Here is an 11,308-nt window from a genome sequence, read left to right as displayed (position 1 = left end):
AGTGTTCGTCTCGTTCCGTTCCGGATTTCAGTTCGCGATTTAATTCCGTTTAGTGGTCGCGCTCGTCGTGGGTTTTCGATCCGCGAAGTGGCCCGGCCCAGCCCAATCTAGTCCAGCCCAGCCGGCTCGGCCCGCCCCGGCCTGCGCGCCCCTGGCGCCCAAAACCCCCCCTGCGCCCCCATCCCCTCTCTCTCTCTCTCATTTGGATCTCCCGCGCAACAACCTCTCCTCTCCCTCTCCCACCTCTCTCTCCCCGTGGTGCCCTAGGATTTGGAGATGGCGATCACCGGATTTTGGACCCCGAGGTGAGCTTCCCATCCCCTCCCCTTCTCTTCTCTCTCTCCCTCTCCCTCCTCTTCTTCCCCCCGCGCGCCCTCCCTCTCCCCCCTGCCCGCGCGCGACCCCGACCCCGTCCCTGCCCGGCGCGGCGGCGCCCCTGCCCGCCCGCTCGGCCCCTTCCCGCGGCGGCGCCCCTGCCCGCCCGCTCGCCCTCCCCGCGGCGGCGCCTGCCCCCGGCTCGCCCGCCCGGCCTCCCTCCCGCTGCGGCGCTCGGCTCCCCGTCCCCGGCCTTTCCCCCCCCCCCCCCCCGCTCGGCCCCTTCCCGCGGCGGCGCTCGGCGCCCGCCCTCCCCTGGCCCGCGGCGGCGCTCGCCCGCCCCTGCTCGCCGCGGCGGCGCCCGCTCGCCCCTGCCCGCCCGGCGGCGCTCCCCGCCCCTTCCCCCCGCGCGCGGTGGCGATCCCGCCACCCAGCTCGACCGCCCCCGCACCCTGCCCCGTGCCCGCCCGGCTCGGCCGCCCCCGTGCCCGCCCGGCCTCCCCTCGCGGCGGCGCCCGCCCCTGCCCCGGCCCCTGCGCGTGGCGCTCGCCCGCCCCGCCCCTCGGCTCGGCCGACCATGGTGGCCCGGCGCCCTCCCGCGGCGCGGCGAGCCCCGCTCGCCCCCGCCCCCCGCTCGGCCGCCCCTGGCCGGTTCAACCGCCCCCCTGGCCGGTTCAACCGCCCCGGCCCCGGCTCGGCCGCCCGTTCCCCCGTCCCGGCCTCGCCCGACCGTATCTTCGCTCGCCCGCGCTCGCGGTGATTATTCGTTAATTAGCGTGTTGCGTCGCGCGCTTCGCCGCGCGACGGATTTGTCTAAATTCAGATTCTATCTTGTGTTGCGTCGTGCGCTTCGTCGCGCGACGATCCATTTTTGTTTCAGGTTGTTTAAGGTGTAACGCCGCGTGTGTATTCACGCGACGTTCCACTTTGGACTCAGTTTAGTCGACGTATGCCGTTGTGCGCTTCGTCGCGCGACGCTTAACGTCTCCTCGTAACTAAGGCGAAGTGTCTCGTTGCGTGCTCGGTCGCGCGACGAGTCGTTAACTTTTTAATTTGTTTTAGAGAGCTTTGTCGCGCGTCTCGCCACGCGACCATCCTTTTGTTTATCTCCACCTGCTTATAATAATTAGACATGAAACATGACTTTACTTTACGCTAAACATAGTGTCTACATTAATTTTCCTTCCATTAAGCGAGTAGTTAATTTATAATCATGTAACGTGATCGTTTCTCGACTGTCTTTTCCTCTTTCTCTCTTAACCGTACTCGCGAGCCCGCGTAGAACGTCTGTTTACTTATTGCATTCTATTGTATGGTGTACTGTTCTTTTGTATTAAATATGTGGATGTATGTATGTTTGCGCTCGCATAGAGAACGATCCGGTTGAAGAGCCCGAGGAACTCGCAGGAGAAGCCCCTGAGCAGCAGTCGTTTGGTGGAGGCAAGTGTCTCTTGACCTATCTCTGTCCTATTCATTCTTTAATTCACCTCCCGCTTTACATATTTATACCTAAGGTTTGACTAGCTTTTGTTATCCCTGTCCTTGATTACCTACTTGGGTTGGATTATTACTGTTTAGCTTTATGCTATTGCTCAACTATAATCAATGAACATGATGAGATTATCTATGATACGCTGTTTTCCCTTCTCTTATTATGATGTTGTACTTGTGGCCTCAAGGGGGCTCGAGCGGTTTCTCGAGTGCCTCTCCGTAAGGACCTGTTCTATGGATGACCGCCCGGGAAAACAGTGCAACCATGAGGGTAGAATGGGGTGCCCTTAGCTGAATAATTAGAGGATCCGGGGTGTAGTTCACTTAGCCGCCGTGCCGTCAATGGGGCTCGGTGTATGCGGCTCGCTCTGCCAAGGTTGATTTGTCCCTTGGGGAGGAGTGCGGTACATTTAGGAAACCTAACGGGTGGCTACAGCCCCGGGGAATCTTTGTAAAGGCTACGTAGTGATGCCCTGCTGGGTCACCTTGGTAGTGATCAATGGAGAGTCATGATCTCCGGGCAGAATGGGAATCACGGCTTGTGGGTAAAGTGCACAACCTCTGCAGAGTGTTTGAAAACTGATATATCAGCCGTGCTCACGGTTATGAGCGGCCAAGGGAGCTCCAGTGATTAGTGGTACTTGATCAGAGACATTGTGGTACAGGTGGTTATGAGATTGATGGTTTTGGTGATGACTATGGTGCTGGTAAGTGGTATTCTTTCCGTTTGGAAAGGGTACATCGGGTTAATAACTTGGGTAATGCTAAAACTTGGCTTTCTACTAGTAAGTAATAATCTGACCAATTAAAAGCAACTGCTTGACTTATCCCCACATAAAGCTAGTCCACTACAGCCAAACAGGATACTTGCTGAGTATGTTGATGTGTACTCACCCTTGCTCTACACACCAACCCCCCCCCCCCCCCCCAGGTTGTTAGCATTGCAACCACTGCTCAGGCGAAGATGAAGCTGTGGAAGGAGACTTCCAGGAGTTCCAAGACTACGACGAGTTCTAGGTGTGGGTTAGCGGCAACCCCCAGTTGGCTGCCTGTGAAGGCCGCGGTTATCTACGTTTCTTTTCCGCACTTTGATTTATTGTAAGAACTATATGGACGTCCCAGACGTATGATGTAACCGACTATTTCCCTTATTAATACTATTTTGAGCACTGTGTGATGATGTCCATATTATGTAACTGCTGTGTACGTGAATAACTGATCCTGGCACGTACATGGTTTGCATTCGGTTTGCCTTCTAAAACCGGGTGTGACACTTACAGCGAAAAATAAACGCTGGTTCCGCTGAAGTAAAAGGCAAAGAAGCTCCTAAGGGAGGCTTACAGTGAAAAATAAACGTCGATCTTCGGCAAATATCATTTTGCATAACATCACGTCATCACATCATTTGCATAGCATAACATCATACATCATATTGCATCAATGACGCAAGAAGGGGGTTCAATGTTGATATTCGGAGATTGTTTCGAAGAAACAGTGCCAAGGCACAAAAATAATTATTGAAGAAGCATACCTTCGTCAAACTCTGAAATGAAAAGATCTATTGGTTACTGATTTTACGAAGATTGGATGTTTTTATGAAAATACGGATATTATTTACGAAGCATGAAAAGAAAGGAAGGTGTTTTTTCGCCGAAGGCTCAAAAACGGTATGTATGTAAAGTTTCATGCATCGTAAAGAATTGAACCATAAATAGCTTATATATTACATTCAAAGTTACAAAATATTACTTATATTGTTCAACAAATATTACATTCCAAATGTTTTTACATTAACATCTAATCTTCCCTTAGAACTACTTCTGCAGCTTCGTTTAGTAGTTGATCAACAACTTTGTCCATGATAGCTTCGGCCATTTTTCTAATCTTGTCATCCCCCTTTTCATTGGGGTCCGCTAATGGCTCGGCGGGCTCTGAGGGAGGAGAAAGTGCGGCTATGTTACAAAGTGTAAACAAGTTCAAAATCAAAAAGTTACAACAAAAAGCCAAAAACTAGTAGTTAATACCTATTCGCCCTTCGAGATCCGCACTTTTCTCAGCGGCCTCTGCTACTTTTCTAGCGTCATGAATACCTTTTTCGCTTCTCCGTATAATTTCTTGAGCCATCTCCCGGCCACCATTTTCCCAGATGTCGGTGACAAATTTTACACCAACCAAACTTGCCTCGGCCGAAGGGTCTTTTATGTCTTCAGAAGATAAGTCGGCTTCGGTTTGTGCCAAGGATTTCACGTGATCACAGCCTTTTTTCTCCAAAATAGTGGCAATCCCCCTAGCACCCGAGAAGGCACATATGTCTCCGCGACCATTTAAAACTTCTTCAAAAGCTTCAGCTTCGTGGCCGATCCATCCAATTGGGCCCTCGGGGTCGCCCCTCATGAAATTTTCTTCACTTGAGAATGCGCCAACGCTGGCGAAGCTGGTTCTTAGTTTCTTAACACATTCTATAGATTTTCATAACACCTTTTCTTGGATGCACGAAGCTCTTCAACGTTCTTTTTCTAAATGATTTGCCCATTGTTCACTAATTTCTCGTTTTGCTTCTTCAACTGTGCATTCTTCTTTAGCTCTGGCTAGCTGTTTCCGAAGATCCTTAATTTCGCGCTTCTGAGCCTCAACTTGAGCTTTGAAAGCAGCTTCGTCTTCTTTTATTTTATTCACCAACGAATGTAATATTTTATCTTTTTCGAGACCTTCGTTCCTTAGTTCAATTACTTTAGAACGAAGGTTGCTCAAGGCTATGGTACACCCTTCGTCTTCGGCATCTTTTTGTGCCATGAGGGCATTGCTAAGTATAAGGCCCTACAAAAAATGCGTTAATGAGTTTAAGCAAATGAAAAAATTGGTTTCAAGGAATAATACAAAGATTTCATTTTTTCACCTTTAAACTATTGTACGCTAAGCTGTCGGCCAGCTCGTTTTTTGACAACACCGAGAGCCCATCTTCTAATGTTGGGAATCCGAAGCTTTTGCTCATCTCCCGACAGACAGAAATCTCCTTGCTGTCACGGAGACAATACAAGAAGTCTTCTTCTCCGCTGTCGTTGAATATCAGCGCCCCTTTTGGATATTTCAATTTTTGCGCATAGAATTGAGCTTCTCTTTTTTCTTTTTCGCTCAGATTTTTACCCGAAGCATGACGTAATACATAGTTAGAAGCTTCAGAGGATGCTTCGGGAATAGGTGTGGCGATTTTCTCAGATAAAGTTTCTTCTGTAGATTCTTTTTCCATTTCTTTTTCAATTTCCAAGAATTCCCTCTTGGTAGGCTCTGAAAGCCCAGTTTCAGTTTCCGCTTGACTTTTGGCAGCTTCGGCCTCAGTTTGTGTCTTTGGAACTTTGGCAGCTATCTTCGAAGTAGAGCTTGAAGATTTTATCGTTTCCAGTACATCTAGCACGTTAACCATTCTTTTCCTCTTGGGGGTTGTTGTAAGGTCTTTTTGTGCCCTCGGCATTGGCACCTCAACTCTTGCTGAAGGACTTAAAATTTCTGATGTCTTTGTCTCTTCAGCCCTCGGTTCTTCTATTTTTTCCATCTCCGGCATTTTGGCCGGCTCTTCAATATTCGACAGGGGAGTCGGCTCCTTGGCTTCGGTGGCCGAAAAGGTCTCACCGACAAACTCAGGCACTGTGGCCGGTTCAATATAGCGTGGCCGGTGCGTAAGAACCTTCATCTTTTTCCTCTTCGGCGCTGGCTCACTAGGAGCGGCTGAAGCAACTTCCTTCACAGAAGCCGTATCTTTCCTTTTTGACCCCGTGTTGGGTAACGGTAGTCAGGATAGACGAACCCAATGGCATCAAATACTCGGTTGAGTCTTTTCTTCTTCCGGCCTCCGAAGGCCGCTGACAGTGCAGTATCTTCTGCCTTCGAGTATGGTCCAAGTAGTTCATCGCTTGTGGCCTCAATACATTTCAGCCAGTCATCATCTGGCTCGACAAACTTATCTCCATATCTGAAGGTATATTTTAACCTAACTAGTCCACCTTCGTCAGGTTTACTGATGGTTTCCTTTGGCATTTCCCACTTTTCTACAAGTGGCCATACTCTGAAGGCAATGTGTTCCTGGATCAAATCCCTTGTTCCGATGAAAGAGCAAACTACACCGAAGGCTCTTCGGCATTCTTCGGCTGCTTCGTCAATATCCACCTTCGGTTTCCGAAGGCCAAAACGCTGCCAGATGGGGCGCATGATGATATCTTTAATATCTTCTCGTGTCTTCAAGTCGTTTTTCACATAGAACCATTCCTTCATCCAGTCCCCAGGCCATCTCTTCTGAAAAGTTGGCACGGGACAACTTCACCCAGAGCGGGCACCGAAGCTATAATAGCCAAAATTGTTATGATATTGCTCTTTACCCCATGGTTTCGTCTCATATAATAACTCATGCATACTGCAGAAACTTTTTGCATTTGGCTCCAAACCTTGGCTCTTCACGGCCCATACGAAGATTCCCATCCTTATGATTGCTTCGGGAGTAATTTGATGAAGGCAGATTTCAAATATCTTCAAAACGTCTACCACGAAACTGCTCAAAGGAAACCGAAGTCCAGCCTTGAAGAAACTTCGGAATATTACGACTTCATTCTCCTCGGGAGTCGGACAAGTTTTCTCTCCTTCGTCAGCCCTCACAATAGATAAATCCCGAAAATATCTACCCCTCATATTGACAAGATGGCTTTGTTTAATGCTTGATTTTCCAAAAACTGCATGGCTTGGTCGCCAAGGTTGATCTTCGGAATCTTCACCACCACTTTCCACATCATAGCTGTCACTGTCACCAGTGTCTTCAGATAAACCCTCTAAAATCTCTCTAGTAATCTTCTCTATATTTGTCTTTGCTATTGATTCAAGAAAGCCGAGATTCATCTCCTCAGAAAGGCTCAGCTTTGATTCAGCGACAGCTTTCTTATCTTCATACATCTTCGAAAATGCTGAGAAAGTGCTCTCGAAACCGAAGCTTAAAAATTTAAAAAGCCAAGCAAGTGTTGTTGCGCAAGGGCTAAAAGTTGGGTGAGAAAGAGCAGATGGCAAGAAAGCGTGCCAAATGAACTCGTGGTGAGCTCTTATTTATACGCCTAGTGCATTGAAAACTGGAGGGTCCCGCTTGTCAATGACTGTTGCTATTCTAGCAAAGGGAAGGTGTTTTTTCGGACCTTCGGCATAAGGCCTTCGTACATGTCGCAATCTGAATTTATCACTCTAACAAATTAATATCGCGAGGGGCTACTGTTGGGGGCCTTCGGCTTCCGAAGGTCCTCAAAAACATGATTTAACAATGTCTCTAGAGTATAATGTGTAAACAGGTACCTTCGGACTTAGATCAAAACCACAGCGTGAAGATGCACAAAAAATATGAAGGATAGCGTAGAGCCGAAGCTATGCGCAGGGGAGCTTCGGCGTGATAGCAGAAAAAGAAACCGACTTAGAAGGGAAAAGGCTATTTAGACCCCGATGGATTGCTATAGAGTTATTAGCAAATGTAAAGGGCATGGGTGTAATTTTACATGGGCTGTGTCCCGTACCTATAAATAGATGAACAGTGCTCCCGTACTGTTCACGCTGACTTGGCATTTGCTTTCGCATCACGCTTGTACGCCTGCTTTCCTTCGAGCCGAAGGTACATTTATAATTTGTTATTGTTGATACAGTAACGCAAATAAAAATAAGTTGACAATGATGTTTAAAGTGTTTATGTTATTTTTCATATCTTGCATATGAATCCTTCTTCATCTTAATATTGTGCTTATGAAGGTTTGTCCTTCATAACCTTCGTCCGAAATTCATTATATCCGAAGGGACATAATGCTTCGAAGGACAAAGGACTTTAACATTTAACATTTTCTATGTTGCCTTGTTCTTAACTCTTAGCATTTGAGAACAAGTTCCCAACAGGAGTAAAGTATGAATGGAGTCAGAAATGTGAGGATGCCTTTCATGCACTAAGGCAGCATCTGACAACAGCACTCGTTCTAGCACAACCTGCACCACAGGAAAACACTTAATTTCCATCGGCCAGGAACCAACGGGAATAAGCCTTTAACCGACGGGAATTAGTAATTCCCGTCAGTTTAGGGTTTATTCCCATCGGTTGTCAGCCGACAGGCCTCAGATGTCGGAGATGAGATTATTCCCGTCGGCCGCTGACGGGAATAATTAATTCCCGTCGGCCACTTACAAGCCAACGGGAGTTATTGCTAATTGCCGTCGGCCAGGACAACCGACGGGAGTTATTAATTAATCCCCGTCGGCCCTACCTGGCCGACGGGAGTTATTACGTAATCCCTATCGGCCCTACCTGGCCGACAGGAGTTACTGGCCGACATGAATTAATTGTTAATTCCCGTCGGTTCGACCATAGCCGACGAGAATTAATTGGGCCGACGAGAATTACCCTATACTGCTACAAAACCAGCACTAAATTAGGTCACAATTTCTGCACAATTGCACACATAACATATATCACACAGAACAGACACATTACAAACACATGCATTCATAATCAAATCACGCATTACAAACATAACATCCACCAACATAGTTTACACAAACATTTCAAATAGAAGTATGACATAAGTTCAAGTGTTTAGTTCACGAAAAACATAGAGTCAACGAGTTAAGAAACATATTCAAGTGTTTAGAGATATAGGTGGTTAGAGCTTTGACCGCTGCCGCCACCACCACTAGGAGGAGGGAACGCGAAGAGGGAGTCAACAAATCCAGTCCCTGCTGTGGGATCAGACCCACTACCACCCGCTTCGGGCGTAACCTATGCAAGTTAGCAAATATCAACACGTTAAATGCAAATATCAAAAAGTATACAAGTGTATAAATTCATCGAGAGTTATCAAACGTACCCTATTTCCAGGTGCAGGTATATGTGTCGAAGGGGTGTTGAACTGTGGTGGAGGAGCTGGTGTGGATGCAAACTGGCTCCATTGTGGTGGCGGTGGAAAATTTGGTGCAATGCCCTGTTGCTGCATTAACTGTTAAACATATGTGTTACTATTGAAGATGTTGTATTGAAATATAATAATTTAGAGTTCGGATTATGTGTACTCACTTGATGCATTGCTTGGTTATGTGCATTGCAAGCCTCCATAAATTCGCGTTATTGTCTCATCTCTTCACGCATCCTCATAATCTCCAACTCCTGCTCGTTCGGTCGACGAGAGCATGAGCTATGGGAAGACGAACCCGTCCTCTGAGATCTCACCGACGACGAGTCAATGAATCCGTCGAAGAGTGCGTATCTATAAGTGATTCAAAAATTGTGATTACTTCATAATCAATTTAGTGTCAACCATATAATTTCATAAGTTAGAGCTTACCGTCCATGCGCTTTGCCACCACCACTTGTGTACACCACCGAGGGATCCACCGGTTCATGGTGCCAGTCGAAGTCAGGGCTATGGCGACGAACCATCTCCTCCCCATATGCCACCTATACATCATTCACAACCTTACAAATGCAGGAATTTCTATACTTTGAACGTTTGTACTTTTGGGCCAAAACTCACCAGCCGATCCGTGGCTATCTGGCTGCAGAGCTGGACAGGGTTGTTAGGGTCTGGTCCTTTGTGGCCCTCCTAGTAGACCTCAATGTCAGTAGGCTTTTGGCCACTCGTAGCTTCCTGTATAAACAAAAAACATTCATAAGCAATCGAACTATTTGCTGATTGACATAGCTAGATCAAACTTACCATTCTTTTAGCTTTTTGTAGCATGTCGTCACTGCCAAACTTGTGGTTAGGATTGGTTCCTCGATATTGTCTGTGATGCGCTGGCGCTTTCTGGAAGCCTTCAGAAGCCCAATATCGACACCAAGCATAGTACACATCAGGCACGGGCGCCATCCATGGAACCATCACCTGCACACACAATGTTACATATTATATCAATCACAACAATCAATAAAAAGGGTAAAACAAATTGAATACTAACCTCACGATATTGATCCTCAGTCAAATATATCTTTGAGGACCCTTCCTTTTTAGTCAAGGGGCCTGCTTCTTCCGGATGCTTTTGATAATACAGGTTTGTAGCCTGAATTCTCGCATAGTATATGGCATCCTTCACTAGCTTCTTTGCATTGTTTTGGAACACACGTTCAGCGTGCCCCATGTAATCTTCTCCGTCAGGCAACCGATATCAAAGCTACAACATAAAGAATACAAATACAATGGTATAAGTCATAGAATTACAATATTAAGAAACATAACAAAAACAATAAAGAATTCATACCCAAAAGTCATTACGCACAAGTCCCTGTCTATCGGTGTGGTTTTGTTCCTTTTTAAACTTGTACTCGTCCCAGGTACTGACGAGCACCTCATCATCGGTATCACCGTTTGACACCTTCACTATACCAGGGTAGTGAAGGCGGCAAAGAGAACCCAACGTAAGGTTAACCTGAGTGTGGTGTCCCTTGCCGTTAAAGGACAGGTCCTCCCAATTCCTGCAATATACAAAAACATTAACAATACACAGAATAGTTATATGAGATAAGTTAATATATTACACTCAACGATCTCCATGTGGCTTTTTCTTGAGCGACGTGTGCGTGTCGCTGAAGAGCCTCCCGAGCCATCATCCATCGGGTTGTCAGCCGGTTTGCCCTGTTGGCCCCACTGGTCCCACGCCTATTGCTGCTCTCTCTGGTGGTCCCACTGGTCCCATGGCTGGTGATGCTATGCGGCCTGGTCCCATGTCGCATGCTCCACCTCCTCACTGTGTTGCTCAGCCTCATTGTGCTGCTCCTCCTCATTGTGCTGCTCATCAGTGTGCTGCTCATCCTGGTACATACAACTCAAGATTTATTTGTAAATATGTAAACAAATTTATTTGTACAAGATATGTTACCTCATCTCCATGTACCGCACTCAACAACTCTCGACCTCTGCTGCTGCTCGAAGACATCTCTTGTTCATCATAATGGTACTTATTCTTTCGAGCAAATACATTATGTTCTTCTGCAAAGTAACAACTTGTGAAGTGTGCTACCTCCTTCAGTTTAAATTGTTCCGCAATACATCCTTCAACTCTTGCCTTATTGCCCACTGTTGGGGGCCTTCGTCTTCCGAAGGTCCTCAAAAACAGGATTTAACAATGTTTCTGGAGTATAATACATAAACAGGTACCTTCGGACTCGGATCATAACCACAATGAAGAAGTACGAAGAATACGAAGGTTGGCGCAGAGCCGAAGCTGTGCGCAGGGGAGCTTTGGCATGATAGCGGAAAGGGGAACCGACTTAAAAGGGAAAAGGCTATTTGGACCTCGATGGATTACTATAGAATCATTAGCAAATGTAAAGGGCATGGGTATAATTTTACATGGGCTGCGTCCCGTGCCTATAAATAGATGAACAGTGCTCCCGTACTGTTCACGCTGACTTGACATTTGCTTTTGCGTCACACTTGTACTTTTGCCTTCTTTCAAGCCGAAGGTACATTTGTAACTTGATATCATTTCAATTTTTCCATGATAA

Source organism: Zea mays, chromosome 3 (assembly GCF_902167145.1).
Source record: "Zea mays cultivar B73 chromosome 3, Zm-B73-REFERENCE-NAM-5.0, whole genome shotgun sequence".
In the NCBI taxonomy this organism is placed as follows: domain Eukaryota; kingdom Viridiplantae; phylum Streptophyta; class Magnoliopsida; order Poales; family Poaceae; genus Zea; species Zea mays.
The sequence above is the reverse complement of the archived record's forward strand: the minus strand, read 5'-3'. Positions refer to the sequence as shown.